At 40.4% G+C, this 20,854-nt stretch overlaps 1 long non-coding RNA gene across 2 annotated transcripts in view; it reads right to left on the bottom strand.

Annotated features, from left to right (window-relative positions):
- Positions 1-20,854, bottom strand: part of LOC137224063 (uncharacterized) — a 164,443-nt gene that overhangs the window by 101,747 nt on the left and 41,842 nt on the right. For both annotated transcript variants that reach the window (XR_010943203.1, XR_010943205.1), the window contains one exon: positions 19,997-20,096. This is a non-coding gene — a long non-coding RNA (uncharacterized lncRNA). The remainder of the gene's footprint in view (positions 1-19,996; positions 20,097-20,854) is intronic.

Here is a 20,854-nt window from a genome sequence, read left to right as displayed (position 1 = left end):
GAGGAATACATAAAGTCAATAAGACAATTATTTCAAGAAGGGAAAGTGAAAGATTTGTTTAGGGAAGCAAGGGAACTCAGAGAAGATTTTTGCTTTATTTTAATTAAGAGTGAAAGAGACTTGAGCATGTTTATACCCTTAAGAAAGAAGCCAGTGGAGAAGAGAGCCATAGAGAGAGGACGCAGAGCAATCCATGGGTGCGTAGCTGCGGTACACCTAGCTGGTCATTGCTTTTTCAGTTAGTATTTCTGCTTCATTAATGAGAAAACAGCCTTGAATGGCTGAGTTGAGGAAAGAATGCGACATCAAGTATGATCATTCATACTGCAGTAAATAACTTGTGGACCGCACAGTCCTTAGTCTCCAAGATTATACTTTGAGATGCTTTCCTAAAAAAAATTAATCATGAATTAATATTTGCACTCCCATGATCATTGCAGCGCTATTCATAGTAGCCAATATGAGGCAACGACCTAAATCTTCATGATGGTGAATAAATAAATAAAACGTGGCATACACATAAAATGAAATATTTTCAGCCTTAAAAAAGAAGGAAATTCTGCCACTTGTGACAACATGGATGAACCCTGAGGACACCATGCTAAATGACATAAGTCGGTCACAGTAGGACAAATAACTGCATGATTCCACTTATCTGAGGTATCTAAAATAGTCACAAAGTCTGCTCATGGGAGCAAAGACTAGAATTGTGGTTGCCAAGTGCTGGGAGGAGGGGAAAATAGGGATTAGCTACTTAGCAGGTACAACGTTCTACTTATACAAGGTGAATAAACTCTAGAGATGCTATACAACATTATGCCCATACCCAGCAATGCTGTACTGTACACTTAAACATCAGTTAAGAGGGTAGATTGCATGTGAAGTGTACTTAACACAATAAAAACGTTTAATTCATCATGCCAAATATTCACTGCATTTTACTGCACATACTGCATTAAAATTTTATTACATAACTAAAAATATGTTTTTGTGGGAAAAGTTCTAAAGTACATATAAAAACAAGGAGGAAAATCTACTGTTACCATTTAAAGATCAAATGTTGTTAAAATTTATATATACCATATATATATATACCGTACGCCTTGTATGCTTCTTTTTTTCATCAACATGGGATTATACTCTATAGTAACCGGATTGTTTCGATTTGCAATGTTTTATAAACATTTAAAAAAATAAATATAGACCTGTTAATGGCAGCCTAACATACTGCTGTATTGCTAAGCCATAACTTATTTAACCAGTCCTTTACTCATTGGGCATTTAGTTTTGATTTTTTAATACATACCCAGTGTTGGATTAATATTTTTGTATAAACATCATTACACACTTGTCCTGTTTCCTTAGACGAGTTCCTAGATAGGAATTACTGAGTCAAATGTTATGCACTGAGTCAAATGTTAAGGCAACTGATTGCATACATATTGTCAAACTGTCCCCCAGAAAGGGGATTCATGTGGTTTCTATTAACACACCAGCTGCGAATGTCCACCCTTAGGAGTATCAGATCTCATGCAGCATTTACAAATAGAGCAGGGTCTAGACAGGGATGGTCTTAGTGTGAATCTTAATCTAATACTAATATTTTCCCCACTGTAGTCTTGGGCAAGGAATTTAACTTCTGCAGGTTCAGTTTCCTCTTCAGCAAAATAGAAAGAATAATAGCTTCTCTATCATAGGACTTTTGCCAGAGTTAAATGTGAAAAGAGAGGGAAAATACTTGAATGATGCCCGACTCAGAGTAACTGCCTGATAGCTATTATAAGTCTTCTTATCTGCTTTAAACTATACTTTTATTGATAGTGAGATCGATATGCAATTATATGCAATTATATGCAATTATATAAATAGTGTCCATTTTTGCTTTTTCTTTTGTGACGACTTCATTTCCTTTGCCTGTTTTTTACTGGACTGTTCATGTTTGTTCTCATTGATTCATAAGTGATTTATAATTTAATGATAATAATCCTATATATGACATATATTTGACAAATATTTCCCAAGTTTGTCAGCTGAGTCTTAACTTAGCATTTTGTGATTATCAACAGAAGTGTTTTTTCAACTTTTTGTTCTGAAAATTTACAAACACACAGAAACGTTGGAAGAACAATATATGAACATTTACCAATCAGATTCAACAATATCTTAACAATGTGCCACATCTGCTTTATCTATCACTTTACATTTTTGCTAAAACATTTCAAATTACGTTGCAGACAGCACACCACTCCACATCTACGTGCTTTAGCAGATACCTCCTAAGAATTGAGACGTTCTCGTACATCTACACCAACATCATCATCACTTCAAACTTCACGTACACCTAGTTTAGAAAAGTTTTTAGTTGTCTCATTAAAATTCTAAAAATAAGTAAATAAATAAGGCTGTTAGTCTTCAGAATCAAAGGAGATCTTTCAGTGACTCAGTTCTTCACTACTGTAAAATTTCTAGCAAGCCTAGAAGAAACTATAGATATCACAAGTAAAAACCACAAGATTTTACTTTTTTTGCACCACAGGTGCAGGGAAGAACAGGAGAACAGAGAATTCTCCCCAGGCTGTGAGCAGCCCAAGTCACCCTTGATCACCCCACTCTCTCTCTTTTCTAAATATTCCTCATAAAGTAATTCAAATGGGTCCAACAGCTCAACAAAAGAATGAGGGAATTCCTGGGAATGAGGGCCTAAAAGGCGGCTGGGGCACTTGTTAGCCTCATATAAACCTGAGTAAACAGACTGAATAACAGCTTGGAATATTTAGTTGAACCCTCCTTGAATCAGCCGGACATGCGAGTCATTCGTCTTCCGATTACCTGCCGTCTCCCAGGCACAAAGGTGTCTGCGTCAAACATTCACCCACAGAGCAGCCCTTCTTTCAACACGTCTTGGTGCAGTAAAAAAAAAAAGAAGGCTGATGTTCCCAGAGTTTTGCAACCACATATGCAATAAAGACCAATTTGTGTTTTTTTCCCAACCATTTATGCCTACGCAATAATTCTACCAGAAGAGGAAAATGTTGTCATTGAAATCTAAACCTAACAGTGCAAAATAGAGATGATAAAATGTGTGCTCGTTTGAAGTCTCTCCCTAATGGGACTATTGAAGTTTGGGAGGAATTCAAATAGTTTACTTTAACTACGACTTAGAGGCTGGCAGTCATTAAAGCCTGCAGAACTCAGCACCTGCTCAGTGATACTTAATGAAAAGCAGAAGCATCTCTCTTTTGCCATGGATTCAAACAATTTTAAATTATAACCAGTAATGGGCCTGAAACCCATTATGAAAAGTGTGGGCTTTTTGTGCCCTGGAATCTATATCATCAGCAACTCCTTGGAAACAAGAACTTTGGCCGTATCAGCAGAGAGGGAAGCAGGCGTCCACAGTCACCCTGCATCTAACCAGGCATCCACGAGGGCCCGATCCAGCCAGCCCAGCACCCAAACTACCGTGGGAGGTGTCGGTGGGTTTCCTTCTGTACCCAGCCACGCTCCTTCCTGACATTTAAAGTTCAAATTCTAGTCCAACATACAGATGCTTTTTCCACATCTTTTTAAAAATTTATTTATTTTTTTGCGGTACGCGGGCCTCTCACTGTTGTGGCCTCTCCCGTTGCGGAGCACAGGCTCCGGATGCGCAGGCTCAGCGGCCATGGCTCACGGGCCCAGCCGCTCCGCGGCATGTGGGATCTTCCCGGACCGGGGCACGAACCCGCGTCCCCTGCATCGGCAGGCCATCAACCACTGCGCCACCAGAGAAGCCCCTCCACATCTTACTGACTCATAAAAAAAATGCACAAATAATAAAAGTACTAGCTAATATTTATTTATTTATTTTTTGAGTTTATGGGCTCCCGTTGTGTAAACTGTTTTAACTGCATGACATGCAATAAACACACGACCGAGCTCTGTTAATCTATTTTCTCATTTTTCAGTATTTCACAGTGATTCTTTAAGAGACTACGGATAAGTAATAAACCCATTTAACAGGTAATGAAAGTGGGGCTTAAAGCAATTTCATGACTCTCTCAAGGTCATACAGGGAAAGGATCCTAGGTCTCATCCTGTACGTGACAGGATTGAGACTGTGACCGAAATTCTCTGTTAATCTGGTGCTTGTGCCGCCATGCTCTTTAGGTTTGGCTCACGTTAGTTCTTACTCTGCCTAGGTGGCAAGGCTCTGGGTATATCTACCCTGGGCGCCATCCACCCCCAGGGAAGGCAATCTGGAAGAGAAGGGCTGGAGGAAATGTAGGAACTGAGACGTTATTTGCTGTGGTCGAGAGTCAAATCCCCGCCCAATGGAGAAGAGAGTCAACGCCCCTGGCCACGTGAAGAAGCAAGAACACCCGGGTGACTCAGGGGAGAAGAGGACCGAGGAAATCTGCAAGCTGCGCTGCTGAGTTTCAAGGAGATGTCACCGCATTTCTGGAGGAGGACTGAGGCAGAGCTCTGGAAAGATGATCCTTAATAGTATTAATAGTAAGATTGTTAAGAGCCCTGGAATCATGAAAAGCTTCACATTACCCAGTTCAGTGTGTGATGCTATGTCCCCCTAGGTCCTGCCACCAGATTAAAAAATGCCTCTGTTTTGCTCGTTCCTCTGGTTGTCAAATCTTCTGTTCCTCCTCACAACTGCACACCACGACAGGCGACACAGGCAGCAGTGCTGAGGTTAATGGGCCATGTCATGAGGAATAAAGGGACTGTATGCCCTGTAGGTCCCACTCACACTAACTATGAGCCATTGCTGTCTCAACTTGACTGTCATTTAAAATGTAATCAGTAGTAAAAGCTAGCATCTCGCTCACCAGGCCCCACACTGAGTGCTTGCTCTGCATTCTCATTTATGCCTCACTCCTTTCCTATTAGACTTGATCTCTGCTCACCGAGAAGAAACTTCAGAGCACACAGTCAACGTGTGGTGGAGCTAAGTTTTGCATGCAATCTTTCTGAGGCCAGATTATAGAGCTCTTTACTGTATTATACTGTCTTTATTGACGTAAATTGGTATATCTAAAAATTAAAATAAACGAAAAGAGAGAAAGGAATAGAAAAGAAAGAAATGCATAAATGCATGAGGGGATGTTATCTGCATTCTTTTGTAAAGGCAAATTCCATTCCCATGTGAAATATGCAGATGATGTTTCCTGCCACATATACAAAATGTCACTGTAAATGACATCAATAAAACATTTTCTACACTCCATGCATGTACGGCCTGCAGTTGGGTGAATGACGTATCCAGCTGGGTCTGCTGACCCAGCTTGTCTGGAGGAGGTGATGACTCTTTAGTGCTCTCCCCTGACTTGATTTCCACTGGAAAATAGGTATCTGCCCTTCCCGCTGCAACTTACAATGTCCTACTGCGTCTCGATTTAGTAACAAGCATCAAAATCAGTAACACAAAGAAGGAATGAAAGGTACAGGCATCAGTCTCTTGGGGGACATTATAATATATATTACTATCCACATTCCAAAGCTGAGAAGTGATGCTTTTCAAAGAGTGTTTATGGGTAAGTCTTCCCTGACGAGGACGATTTGGAGTCAGAGAGCGTGAGAAGGAATTACTGCCTGAAAAAATCAAAGATTATTTGTTTCTATTCCCTAGTTTGACCACTGCTATTGGGTTACTAGGTACTTCTAGACTGACAGTTATAGCCCATTTAATCAGATGGAAACGTTCAGAAATAAAAGCGTAGACAGATGGCTAAATGTTTGGATTATTCTAAATCATGACATGCTAATGTCTTTAAAACTTGACCTTCTTCAAAGTACCTGATGCCAAAATACTGCAGGCAGCCTTAATAGGAGAGCTATAAAGTTATCTGTTGTTTTTTAAAGTTAATGTTTGTTGACTATTTTGTGACAATAGCCACGTCTATTTCAAAATGCTTTACTCAATACACTTACTGGAAGACCCTTTTAAAAGAGAAATTATAGATCTATATGTTTAAGTACAACCCATGAAAACACTGAAAGAGTAAGGACGTCAATATGAAAACACTTTGCAAGGTAGATCTTTGTCTGATATGTAACGTTAACATTACCCAGGGTGAGGAGCTACCTGGGGAGATTTAAAAAAAAAGCCTGGGCTTCCCTGGTGGCGCAGTGGTTGAGAGTCCGCCTGCCAATGCAGGGGACACGGGTTCGAGCTCTGGTCTGGGAAGATCCCACATGCCATGGAGCAACTGGGCCCATGAGCCACAACTACTGAGCCTGCGCATCCAGAGCCTGTGCTCCGCAACAAGAGAGGCCGCGATAGTGAGAGGCCCGAGCACCGTGATGAAGAGGGGCCCCCGCTTGCCACAACTAGAGAAAGCCCTCGCACAGAAATGAACACCCAACACAGCCAAAATAAATATAAAAAACAAAACAAAACAAAAAACCTTTCCTTCTGCATAAAAGTCTTGACTATATTTCCTCCCCTTCCCTTCAAATAATAGAAATAATATTGGCTCTTTTTCTTCTTGCATCTCTACAAATTCATGCTAGTCCTAAAAAATGATGAGCACCCTATACTTTTAGTTTTCTCTAAGTTACAAATTAATTTTCACATGTAAATTCCATAGAAGGAAATGTCTGAGAAGAGTGATGGTCAAAGATGAGGCAGTCAATTCAGTTAAGTCTGAATTTGTCCCTCACACACACACACACACACACACACACACACACACTCACACACACACACACTCTCACACACTGCCGAGGCATGCCTGACTTGTCCATCTCACTATAATCCACACATTTTGATAAGATCAGGATAAATCTCTTAATGGAGATGAAACTAACACCAACTACACGAAAAGGCACTTACATTTATCTTAGAATATGCTAGGACAAAGAAAAACAAAAACAGCAACTGAACCATGTATTAAGCCATTCTGGTAGACTCTTGTTCAATGAATTAAGGTTTAATTCACAACTTTATTTTTATTTATTTATTTATTTTTTTTTTTTGCGGTATGCGGGCCTCTCACTGTCGTGGCCTCTTCTGTTGCGGAGCACAGGCTCCGGACGCACAGGCTCAGCGGCCATGGCTCACGGGCCCAGCCACTCTGTGGCATGTGGGATCTTCCCGGACCGGGGCACGAACCCGTGTCCCCTGCATTGGCAGGCGGACTTTCCACCACTGCGCCACCAGGGAAGCCCCACAACTTTATTTTTTATACACAAATGAAAACTAGTGAGTAGTCCAAGCACCAACTTTAATGAGCTGGAAACCATGAACTGTTCTTTCCTAATTCTTTGACTATATATTCTACTCAAAACCTGGATTCTTTCCCAAAGGGACTCCATTAATTATGGGGAATCTTTTTTAAGTTTGTTCCTTTCCATTCCTAAGTTTTTGTTTCTCTCTCTAAAAATGCATGGGGCATATTATCCTAATTTGGAGGAATGCAATTTCATAGCAGAATATTTATTTTATAAATTATTCTGAGCTATCATTTAAAAAGAGTAAAACATCCAAAAATCAGGCACAATGTTTTTAAGGCTGTTTATTAAAGGACAGAAGTTAGTGAGACCAGCGCTCTCGTGTCTGACATGCTCTAAAGTACAAAACGATAGAACAAGTCAGTCATCAAATGTAGAGTGACATATTCATTAGAATGTGGGACAACGTGAGAATAAGAAGAATAGGGGAAAATATTTTTAAAGAAAGGAAGGAATACTTCAAAATTTTAACAGCAACTGTCTCCAAATGTAGAATTATGAGTCATATTTTCTTCTTTCTCATATTTTTTCTACACTCAGCTTTATTAAATTTAGGGTGGGTACAGAAAGAGCTATGATTCAAAATCCCAAAATCAGAAAGGAAGAGGCTCAGATGTTTTTCATTGGGAGTCATAAGGTAAGTTGCTCTCAAACATCCTGTATTTGACGTTTCTGTTGGTACAGGCAGCTTCCATGGAGAATAAGACAGGCGGTTTTGCCAACATGATAAAATAATAATTGAATTAAAATACTTGCTTGTGTTTAAACTCTAAGAATTCAGAGAAAGTAAAACTAAAATGTAAAGGCCTTTCCAACGTCCCTTCTGTAGTTCGTTATCTGAAAACCTGGACACAGTTTTTAAACCAAAGTAATTGATTCCTTCAGACCGCAGTGTTTTAGTTTCTCAGGGCTTACAAAAATCCCTGAGATGGGTACTGTTAACCTAATTTGTAAAGCACATAGATTGAAGCTTCACACATTTGCATAAATTAAACCTACCAGTCATTAATCCAGAGGTGACTTCTGTCAGTTGGCGGTTGTTCTCTGACTCTCTGGACATAAAGGGAGGAGATGGCATGTTTGAATGCTTCCCTGGGTCCGGCATTTTGTAATCCCCCAGACAGTTCTTCAGCACACAATGAGTGAGCCCTGGGTTGTATTCTCTGTTCTGTGCAGACAGTGACAGAGTACTCTTGTGGGATTTCACCCTTACATTTGTCTGCAGGCCACGCAAATTAGATGCTTTCACAAAGTAAGAAAAATAACTTCCCAACTACATTACAGTATAAACATTTGCCCCTGAACTTAAAGTAGTTGAGTCATAAAAATGGTTTGTAGCCTGCGTGGTCAGAATACAGAAGCATATACAAGGAAGATGAAATTTATTCTGAAAAATATCATTTCCCAGTCTGGTAAAAGCCCTCAGAAATGTTAAATTATTATGAAATGTTGCAGAAACGTTAAATTATATTCTGCTTGTTCTTTGTCCTTTAATCTTTCTTTGCCTTATGATTATTAAGAATAAATTAGTTCCCTTATATGTATATATAATTTTTATTTATTTATTTATTTATTTGTATTTTGTTACTTAGAGTTAGGTTTTTGAACTTACGAAGGTTAGTATTTATGAACACCAATGAAGGTATTATCATGCCACATTATAGCAAAAGTCAAGGAGTTTCCTTCAGTGACAACAAAATCTTTACATCCTCCTTCTCCACACCCATAATGCACCCTGGTGTTCTTGTGGGGAAGCTTGGGTGTTCACGTGTGATTGACAGGGTGAATACAGAGCAGCAGTTGGCAGAGCTCAAGCAGAGCCTCTTTGCATTCATTCAGTTATTCATCAAGTATTTATTGAGTGACTACTATGTACCACGCACTGTCCCAAGGTCTGTGAGTCAAAAGAGACAACATCCCCACTTTCACAGAGTTTATATTCTAGCGGAGAGAGACTCACTAAACGAATATATTTTAAACATTTAAGAGCACATTTGAATATTCCAAAGATAAGAAAATAGGACAGTGCGAGAGTATATAACTAGAGGGAGTAGCCAAGACCAGAAGGAAAAGCCACTGTAGGGAGGAAACCTCCACCCTCTTAGGATCCCTGGCTGGGTCTGCAAATGAAGCTGACAGAGTCACAGGAGAAAAGCATACACGTTTATTTCATGTAAGTTTTACATGACATGGGAGCCTGCTGAGGGAAATAGAGATGTGAAGAAACAGAGCAGTTCAGGGTAGTTCATGCTGGGTGTATAGTAGGCTAGAGAGTGTGGGCTCAGGGCCGTAAACTGGGGGAAATGGCAAGGTCTGTCTGTCAACATCCTTCTTGATGTCCCTTTGTCTTAGGAGATATGGATGCTTCTTTCCTCCAGGTATAGGGAGGGCACCTCTCAGATGAGGGTTTTATAACCTGCTTCATGGGAGATGGGAAGAGGGAAAGTCACAGTGACCCTCCTGCTGCCATTTTCTCAAATTCCTTCAGCTTAAAATATTCGACATGCCAGGTGCCACATTTTGGGGTACTGTGTCCAGAACCCCATCACTATGCCTGTGAAGATCTGAGGAAGGGAATTCCGAGAAGGGGGGGAACAGGTGCAAAGACCCTGCAGCAGGAAAATGTGTGGGTTTCCTAAGCCAGGGAACACAGCAAGGGGAAAGGAGGAGAGGGAAGCAAGGACGGGCCACACGACACAGGGTGTGGAAGGAACCAGTGCTACGTTAGATCTCCTTCTGAGGGAAATCTCTACCAAATGCCTCTCACCATTTATGACTTCGCTTCTGAGACTCAAAGGGATCTTTGTTCAAGAGGAGCCTCTTTTTTATAAGCATATTCTAGGCTGTTCCTTTGGCCACTGATAAAAGAAATTTTCCCATATTGGGGAGTGGAGAAGTCATTCTGGTTTATACATGAGTTAACTTGAATTTTATCCTAACTAGAACAGCCTGTTTGTGGCCTATCAAACATACATTGTACATCTGGTTTAATTAGTAAAGAAAAGGGCACATTGGGCAGAAGTAAAGCATGTTCATGTTAAAAGTAAAGATTAAATGTCTCCCTTCCTGGGACGTCAGTGCTTGTTCTTCCACAATAAGACTCCCTTCCCAGGTACCAAGGTCATAGTGACTCGTTGTGTATGTGCTGATCTGGCTTTTTCTGAAATCTTGAAGGTATATATCCCTGACTTGTTCGATCTTCTTTGTTCTGAGAAGACATAAAACCGTACTGAAAACCATGCTTCCCTGGAGCAGTTCCTCCGAGTTATCTGAGAGGCCGTCTTCCGGGCTACAGTCCTCAGTTTGACTCAAATAAAACTCTGTTCTATTCCTACCATAGATTGTTCGTTGACTCTTTTCGTTGACACCACTCTTACCCAACAAGCCCCAGCAGTCACACGAAGGATTAGTCTGTGTTTTACGTGATTATTTTCTAACTCCCTTTCTAAGCTCTTTAGTGTGAAAATTTTAAACATAAACAAAAGAAGAAAGAATAGTATAACGAACCCCATTTTTCAACAATGATCAACTAATTTTTAATTGCACAAGCAATACATGCTTTCTGTAAATAATACAAAAAAAAAACCTCAAAGAAGAAAAAACACAATTCCTCTACGTAGAGAAAACCACTGATAACTACAGTATAATACTCGATCTTTCTTTTTTTCATATACATCCATAGGGTAGGGTTTTTGTTTGTTTCTTATTTTTGTTGTCAAGATGAGCCCATGTTGTACGTGCTATTTTGGAAGCTCATGCAACCTTTAAGCTATTTCTTCTACCCTCTCCTCACCGTTCCCATGGAAGTTTCCATTTTAGCCCAGCTCATGACATGTTGATTTTGACATTCCTCCTGTTTATTCATCTTTGTACATGTCCAGCATAGCTGAACCATGTTGCTTGGGAATAATTTCCGTGTTGGTAAACTATCTACATGGATGGAAGCTGAAGGTTAGGACAGTGGTTAGAAATGTGAGCTCTGGATTCTAATCCTGACTCGGCCTCTCAACCCTCTGAAGACAGGCAAGTTATTAGCCTCTCTGTGGCTCAATTTCACTGCTCATAAAATGGAGAAGCAATCGTTTCTGCCTCCTAGTGTTTTTATGGATAATGTAGCATAATGTATGTACTCAGGGCCCTTGCCATATAGCATGAGCTCAGTAAATGGTTGCTAGATTTATTATTAAAACACTGGTTATTGGTGAACCGAACTTTTATGCCAAATGATAATATATCAAGGATAGTGATTTAACTTCCCCCAAAGCTGTACACAGCACCTGTGGCAAGTCACTGTCTTATAATAATATAACAGAAAGCAGTCTTGTTTTTAAGTCCTTAGTTGAAGTTAGACTAGATATAACCAAGCAAAGAGCTCACGTGCCCGCAGTGCAGAAAGCCGAACTCTGGGAGTGGGGGTTCGCCCCAAGGCAAGGGTCTACTGCAGGACACCAAGCAAGGGAGAGGAAGACAAGCCTCAGATCCACTCCCACTTGGTCTTTGGGTTGGGGGTGTTTTAAAACAAAGAGGCTGGATTAATCATCATCTTGTGACATTTCTTAATCTAGTTTAGGAGTCAGAATGTCTCTGGTTTAGATTCTCTGGCCAAGTGGTCCACGGCTCAGGGTCTGTGAGCTCATCTTGCCCTGGAGAAACAGCCTGAGTTTATATGTTAATGATGCTATCCATAATAGCAGTTTTAGTACATTAACCATGTTATTGACAGCAGCAATTTAAGTCATCTGACTCTGGTTGATGAGTGTTCAGTTAGTAAAGGACTGAGGTCAGAGGGGACAAGAAAGGGAATCACATTTTGGATAGAGAGATCAATCATAAACTTGGTAAGGGAACTCGGTTTTAGGAGGACTCGGTTTCAACGTGCCACGTTGGCATCTTATTTATTAACCAGTGTATCCTATGTAATATGCTACTTAGTATATAGAATAGCACCACTTGGTAATACTGTATTTATGCTGAAAATATTTGGTCTTGGTCTGTGTTCAAGAGGGGCCGGCTAGTATATGATCAGCTCTCCCAGGTAAGGGAAGGAAAAGCCAGTAGTGTGGGAATAAAAAACATATTACCTGTCATTAATAAACAATAGTGAGGCTACGAGGGCAGGAGGCATCTTGCTAGCACAGACCCCCAATGACCATTTGAGCTCCACCTAGCAATTATCTGCGTGTGCGTCATTCCTCACCTGTAGGCAGCACTGAAAAATCATTAAAAGTAAAGGAATATGTTCTCCAAAAGGGTGAAGGAGAAAGCCATCTCCTTAGTAATTCTGCCTTGCAATTTTCCTTCCACCCTATTTTGCTGACATCAATCTTCCTGCATTAGATTTTTAAAAAGAATGAGACTAAAAAGGAATCAGAGAAACAGAGCAGAGATTCAGCAGAAAACTTAAAGTGAAGAGGTTGGTCACCTTTGTCAATTTTAGTTTTAAGATGAGGTTTTATGGAAAATGACACTGTCCTGTCCTGTGCTGTACTCAGGAGGAGACCAGCCTCTTTACCTCTCATGCTGAGGTGTGGTTAGATGCCTAGCAAAGTATTTTCAAAATTTAAAGTTGTTTCCATAAGAATGTAATTCGAGCTCTGCAACTTCCTTAAGTTCATTTAACACGGTATGGCCATAGCGTTACATTTTACTAGGAGCACTCATGCTGTGTGGTGATTAAATTTGTGAAAGAGCTTTTCCTGAAAGTAAACAAAGAAAGACTCCATGGAAATTCCTTAACGTGCAAGCTCTCTCCCTTTGTCTCCCTCCATCCCCTTCTTTCTCTTTCTCTCCCATTTTTCCCTTTTGCTTGGCACTTTATTCCTTTCCCTTTGAAATGACTAGCTTACCATAAACATTTTTCCTTCCCACACACACGCATACACACACACACACAGACACACACAGACACACACACACACACACACGCACACCTGGCACCACTCACCCAACAGTGTCTGCTACTGATTGGCTTCCTCCAAAAAGGACAAAGGGTCAGTTAGAGGAGCCATCCTCAGTGTGCAGTGCAAATCTGGCAAAATTGCTGATATTGGTAGAAGTGACTGCCCTTACAACTCTGCAGACAATTAAATAATTGGATCCATATGTGCTGGCTTACAGAAATTTCAGTGAAGTTAACTTCAGCGTGGGGCTCTGATCTCAGCAAGAAAAGGGGCAGAAGTAAAAAGACACACCTACAATGATCCACCTAGTTTATTTCTTGGCCAGTGAGTATCACATCTTCTACAGAGACTTGGGCTTGTGTTACAGGGGAAGTGGGTGTCTTAAAGCTGTCCGCAAGAAAGCAGTAGCCTAACCTAAATTATTAAATGTCTCTAAGCACATAATGCATGCATACATACTCTATAACTCCATAACCATTAGATTTCTGAAAAATAACATTTGACTGGGAGTTCATCGGTCAGAGATCTAATATGATTCGTTCATTTGAAGACAAGAGCATGAATAAAACTTAAATTCAAATAAAGCTTTATTAAAAATGCAAATCACTTTCACTATAAATATTAAGGAAGGCTCCACGAAGTTTAACACATAAAAAAGATTGTTTTGGGCTTCCCTGGTGGCACAGCGGTTGAGATTCCGCCTGCCGATGCAGGGGACATGGGTTCGTGCCCCGGTCTGGGAGGATCCCACATGCCACGGAGCGGCTGGGCCCGTGAGCCATGGCCGCTGAGCCTGCGCGTCCGGAGTCTGTGCTCCGCAACGGGAGAGGCCACGACAGTGAGAGGCCCGCGTACAGCAAAAAAAAAAAAGATTGTTTTATTTCTACAGCTGTGGAGAGGTAGCTACCAACTCAGAAGAGGAACTCCAGGGTCTCACTGTCTGGGTTCAAATATTTCATCCTTTCAATCCTGAACTTTATCTTGCTCCCTGGTAACACCCTGCAAAATATCATTTCTCTTTCCCAGAGAATCCAGTCTGGATTCTAGCTACGTAACCTTGGAAAACTCTGTTTCTCTACGTCTAAGTTGCCTAATTTGTAAAACAGACATAAGAGGGTTGTTAATTAAACTAGTTAATTCAAGTAAAGTTCTTACAATAATGCTTGGTATATAGGAGGTGACAAACAGAAGATCTTTCACACTGAACTTGTGTCTAGCAAGAACTATTATGGTGCATACTTACTCCATCACTAACTTGCTTTGGCCTCTGCAAGCCAGTTAATGCCTGTTTTCTTGTTTGTATGAAGGAAGAGACAGGACTTCACTTCTAACATTATATATATATATATATATATATAATACACATAGAATATTTACATTTCTAGGACATTTATTGGACTTCAATAGCACATAAACTAGTTTAAATATTGTTGTGTGTGATATGGGCTCAACAAATCTAAAACAGTCACAGTAATTGACTAATTGATCGCAAACATTTCTAGTTCAGGTGCCAAGTTTGGGGAAGGCAGAGGTAGCACCGTGATAATAAATAATAATAAAATGCTCCTTCCAGCCAGGTCAAGAGACATGACAGAGAACTGTACCCAACATCCTTGTCAAATAGCTCATGAGGGCACTCACTGTATAAAAGAGAGAGCTGAAAATTTTTATTTACTGGTTATTGGGAAGAAAGTCAGGCAAAGTGCAGCAACGCTAGACAACTCACCGAAGCACCCAGGGATAACATTAATTGGACGGGATTCTCTGGGAAAGAGGAATGACATCTTGTAGGATGTTACTAGGGGGTGAAATAAAGGTCAAGATTGAAAGGATGAAGTGCTTAGAAACTGATCAACAAAGTTTTCTGTACTTTGTCAACCACACATCAGTGAGCATGTTACCACCGAGAGGTTAATTTAAGACATGGATGCTTTGGGTTTATATTTTTCTTTCTTATAAAATGCAACAAAATCCCTGCATATACCCACTGTTCACTTCATCTTTATTAAGTCAATTAGTGACCCCTCTTAAATTTTCAGCCAGAGGAAACTGGAGACAAACAGGGTTTCAGAGAACTTAAGAATGTGTAAATTTAAAGACTAAATACCTCACATTTTAAATGAAGGATATGATAAAACAACTTGACCAAAGCCATATGACTTAGTGACAGAAGCCAGGACTAAAACTTCAAGGTGCCTGACTCTAAGGTCATGCCAGTCCCATTACACCAAACGGCCTTCACTTTGGGAGATGAACAAAATCTTCACAAGCCAAGATTCAAATATCAAGTTTCTGTTCTATCAGTTACACTCTAGACCGTTCAAGCTCTGTGGTTCAAAAGAGATTCAAAATTCCCTGACTCTCAAAGTCTCAAATAGACCCTCAAAGAATTCCAACACAAGGTTTACCAGCAGCTTTATAGCATATGTATCCTGGGTTGGCCAAAAAGTTTGTTTGGGTTTTCCCATTATGAAAAAACCCGAACAAACTTTTTGGCCAACCCAGTAATTCATCCGATAAACAATAATTGTTGTCTTGGAATCATTTGGATTTATTATGAAAATTCTTGAGACTGTTTTTGATAAAAATAAGCATATAGACAAGGTTAAAAATGGGGTAGAGAAGATAAATCAAAATATCTCACTTCTTTCTTTCTTTTCTTTTTTTTTTAAGAGAGGAATATTACTAATTGGGATTTCTCCTATGTCAGTTGAATGATTTTTACCTAATTCACTCTTCATTACAAAAATAGGTAAAGATTACAAATATCCCTTTTTAACCTACCGCGATGACAAAAGTTTTCTTGATGCCATTTGGTCAATCACTTTAACCCAGTAGCCTGGATAAGAATCACCACAATGTAGGGGGTGTCTGAATGTTCCGCACATGTTGCGACTTCTACTATTTTTGTACTTGATATAACTGAGAGTCTAGTAAACCCATGACTGTGTTCATTTTTTTTTTTTTTCAGGTTTGCCAGGCATATGAGGGCTAGAAAGCTATCCATACTCTCAATAGTGTGTGCCTTTTTTGGAGTTATGGTTTCTTGTGAAAATATATGTTTTGGCTCAGATATTAGCTTGATGCAGCATTTATGATCAGTAATGTTTTTTCAACGAGAAGATCCTGGGAAGATTTTTGAGTGAGCATTGTACTGAATAAATGCTTTAGCATACTCAGTGTTTTAACTGTATACATTTGATATCTCTAACATGTCTAATTCACCATTTCCTCTAAGCAGGGAGAATGCCAATTTTGGTCACACAAAAACAATAGTTTTTTTTATTTGCTAAGATTCTGTTTTCTATAACTTCTGTTGATAGTTTCTTCTTCAGTGTTAATTTGGGACCCAAGAATAGCAGTAGATAAATAAGGGAGGCCTAGGAGAACTAATGTAGGGAATGAAAACTGAAAAGCATGAGATTGGTCTAGACCCAGAGGTGGTCACAATGGAACCAAGGATCAAAGGGAAGATGCATACCAAACCAGAGGTCAGTCAATGTCCTGGTGTGAAATCCGGAGAGTTGGAAAGCAGAGAAAGGGAAGAAATGGCAAGCCAGGAGGAAATGAGGTCTCAGGCGGAAAACTGAAGTCAGAGCAAGACTGGGAAGGGGAAGTTAACACACCACCCTTCCGAGCAATCAAGAATCAAAGAGGAAACACTCTTGGGAAGGGAGAGTCTAAACCCAAAGTCTGTCTCCACCAGGATTAGTTTTTTTTGTTTGTTTGTTTTTTTTTTTGCAGTACGCGGGCCCCTCACCGTTGTGGCCTCTCCCGTTGCGGAGCACAGGCTCTGGACGTGCAGGCCCAGCGGCCATGGCCCACCGGCCCAGCCGCTCCGCGGCATGTGGGATCTTCCCGGACCGGGGCATGAACCCGTGTCCCCTGCATCGGCAGGCGGACTCTTAACCACTGCGCCACCAGGGAAGCCCCCAGAATTAGTTTTAAATGTTTCCATCTATGGGCAGGAGCTAAGCCCACCACAGAGACAGGTGGTTAACCAGGAATCAAGAGCAGGTCCTGACAACATTAAGATCTACTTTACTAGGATACTTAGAGTGGAATTTTATTCAACAATAAGTTAGATAACAAAGATATAATAATGAAGAAAACAGGTAAGATTTCCTACCCTCATGAAGTTTACATTTTATAGAGGTAGGTAAATACAGGCTATGGAGCATAGGTACAGAACACAACTTTTCAGATTTGAAAGGTAACCTAATTTCTATCCTTATCTAGGTCCACTTCCACAAACAGCTATCCTAGCATTTGCTCTAAATTCCTGAACTCGTCTCTTTTTTTTTCTTATTCACTTTTTCTAGGAGATTTTTTTTTCACATATTCCTTTTCTTTGTTCCTATATTCACTTCTGGAGCCATTCTGGTTTTAAGTTCTCATTCATTTCTTTAATATCTCATGATTCCCATATCCAATTCAAGTCAATATGAATTCAATATTTCTAGGCTCCAAAGACATCAAAAGGAGAAAGGGCAAGTCTCTCCACTCAAGGAGATTTTATTTCTGCAGGAGTCCATATGTCCTCAAGAAGCTGTCAGACCAGGATGAATGTATGATGGCCCACACGGGAGGCATTATGTACTGTGGTGGTAAAAAGGCTATGATAACAGAGGACAGTTTCCAGATTCCTAGAACAGAACTGAAATCGCTTTCAGTTGGCAGGCATCAGGAAATGCTTATAGAGGAAATCTAATGAATTTATAAGAAAATTAAATTAAATTAGATAAAATTTAATGAGTAAACATTAAATTCAAGAGTAGGGACTGTGTCTGATTCCTCATTTTATCCCTAGTACCTAGAACCAGAGCCTGGAATGTGGTAATAATTTAAGTACACAACAAATATTTGTTGAACTGATCTTGAATGATTGGATTAAATCCTGGACAACTAGTAGGACTCCAATCAAGTAAAACTGGGGCAAACAGAGCAGGTCTTTTCGAAGAAAAGAAAGACATGACGTGAGCAAAAATAAGAAAAGAGAAAAATGTAGCCTAATTTGGATGGTTTGAAGTGTTTACAGAAAAGGCCTATTTGAAAGTTTACTGATTTTATATGAGACACGCTGGTTTCAGCACCGTGGTGAAAGCGTGTGCCCCATATCAAGGAAAATGGGGGAAGGAGTAGGTCAACCAGACAGACTCAATTCAGATGTCTGGCTGCATGAGGCTAATAAGAAGGGGCCCAGGAGAGAAGTTTCAGGATGGAGAGAGCACTACTGTAGGGAGAGAGCTAGAGGAACAAAGAGTAAGACCCAAGTCGGGAGGAAGACGGGACAGGCGGGGTAGGGCCTCAGGACCAAAATCACAGGAGTAAGAAGCACTGGGCTGGGTGGACACAGGCCTCATCTTGGCTTTGCCATTAACTCTTTACTTTGGGGGGGAGTCACTTCCTTCTGAGTGTGTTCTCTCATCTGTGAAATGGAGATGAAACTTACATCATACTATCATGTCTAAATAAGACAACTTTTGTTAAATACCTGACATATACAGTATACCACCATAAAAATAAGTATGTTTTCATAGAATTATATACAGAATATGTTTACTTATAGAAGATATAGCAGTATTGGGTTGGCCAAAAAAGTACGGAACATCATATGGAAAAACCCAAACGCACTTTTTGGCTAACCCAATACACTGATTTTCTAGGGCTGCTGTAACAAAGTGCCACAAACTGCTGGAGTAAAACAACAGAAACGTGTTCTCGCATCATTCCAGGTGCCAGAAGTACAAAATCAAGGTGTTGGCCGAGTTGAGTTTTTCTTGGAGGCAGAATCTTGCCTCTCTCTTAACTTCTGGTGGTTGTTGGCAATCCTTGGTGTTCCCATGCTTGTAGTCGCCTAACCCCAATCTCCGCCTCTGTTGTCACGTGGCGTCCTCCTTGTATGTCTCTGTGTGTCTCCTTTTCTCACAAGGACGACAGTCATATTGGATGTAGGGCCCAATCTACCCCGCTATGACCTCATCTTAACTAATTACATCTGCAAAGACCCCATTTCCAAATAAGGTCACATTCTGAGGTTCCAGGTTGGCAGGAATTTCAACCCGGCATAAGAAGTATATTCCTAACTTATTCTTATTTTTTATAATAGCTTCAACAGGCTATTATTATAAGAACTAGGATTGAGCCTTAGAGGGGAGGGGGACAAAATGGTTGAGATCCCAGGTCAGGAAATCTGAGTTCCATCTATTCCTCTTCCCACATGTGTAGCCTCGGAGGCTACACCCTCCTCAGTGGTTAGTCTTCTCATCTGATAAACAGGGGGCAGACCTTCAGAGTGTTGGGGAGGACTAAGGGAAGTAATGCGTGTGATGCACTTAGCATGGTACTGGCCCAGAGGGATGGTGTTCAGCTCACTCTAAGGAGGCCAACCTGTGCTGCAGATGGCAGGGGGTGGGGGGACAGGGGGAGGGCAAGGTTTCTGCTCACGTGAACGTGCCTCACCATTCATCCAGACGCAGGCTGAAAGCGCTGCGTGGACAGCCACTCTCATCTTTACAGTCTAGCTCTCTGCCACTAAGATTTCCCCAGGCCAGCTTGTTCAATGCTAACTCGAGTGATTTACCACCACTCTTGATCCATGACCCGTAGAAATGCCAGCTCACTGGTCACCGTCCAATGTCTAGCATTTCAGTTCGCCCATCAGCTTTATACACTATATTACTGGACTCTGAAAACCAACTGCTTAATCATCATCGTCAACTTCTTCTTAAGTTATATTTGGAAAGAACAATTTAAAATATATGTATATAAATAACGCCTTAACTTTCATAAATTTGTAATACATTTATGTATTTCTAATACATTACCTTGCTTTCTCTTTCAGGTGGAAAACCAGGTAGTTTACTTACATGAGTTAAATACAACACTTCACTGTATCCTGATAGGTGGGAACACCTTCCTCAGTACTTGCTTATGTTAGGTGTATTCTAGGAGTTCATTGTTGGTCAGCTGGTAATGAAATACACAAATTTGAATCAGTTATGCGGTTTGTGGTAGTCACTATCTTATCCATAAAGAAGGCTGACCATAGTAGTACCTTTGAATAGACATAGACCTAAGACTTGGACTGAAGTTATATTGTCAAAATCTGTATTGGTCTCCTGTTGGTTTGCTTGATTTAACACTCGGTTTTGTCAGCTTGCAGTTGGTTTTCCAGGGTGCTGTACTGAGAAGCTTACAGGGGGAGTAAAATCTGAACATTACCTTTGCTATTCGTGAGGCACTTTTATATCATGAGTCCATACTCTTGTATTCAACTGATGTTACGGAATGATGTATAAATGCAGCAGGGCTGCATAGTGCCCTTTAACTCCCAGATGGGCAAATATTCTCAGGATTTTAAGAAAATGATTTTAAGAATTGCTGTATGCTCTTGCCTGTTATAAAGTTCATGGATAAGCAGGCAGGCAGGGATTCTTACTGACTGATGTCTAAGATAAGCAAATTATGCATTAATTTCAAACCTTAGGAAGCCCAAGGTTGTGTACCAACTACCTGAATCTAGAAAAGTAAAATGCAACAAACTTCCTGCCAATTCACAAGTTGCAGATGCTTTAGATTTGGGATTTGGGATCTACCTGAATTTGACTGTGTCTACACTATCATTTCCATTTACTTTATAGTTAAGTACAGTCATTTTCATTTGTAACAGCTACATATGACAGGCAAGGAAACACTTAAAACCACAAGCGATCTTGGAGCATGTG

Source organism: Pseudorca crassidens, chromosome 4 (genome assembly GCF_039906515.1).
Source record: "Pseudorca crassidens isolate mPseCra1 chromosome 4, mPseCra1.hap1, whole genome shotgun sequence".
NCBI classification, from domain to species: domain Eukaryota; kingdom Metazoa; phylum Chordata; class Mammalia; order Artiodactyla; family Delphinidae; genus Pseudorca; species Pseudorca crassidens.
Note: the sequence above shows the minus strand (reverse complement) of the source record. Positions and strands in the feature narration are given on the sequence as shown.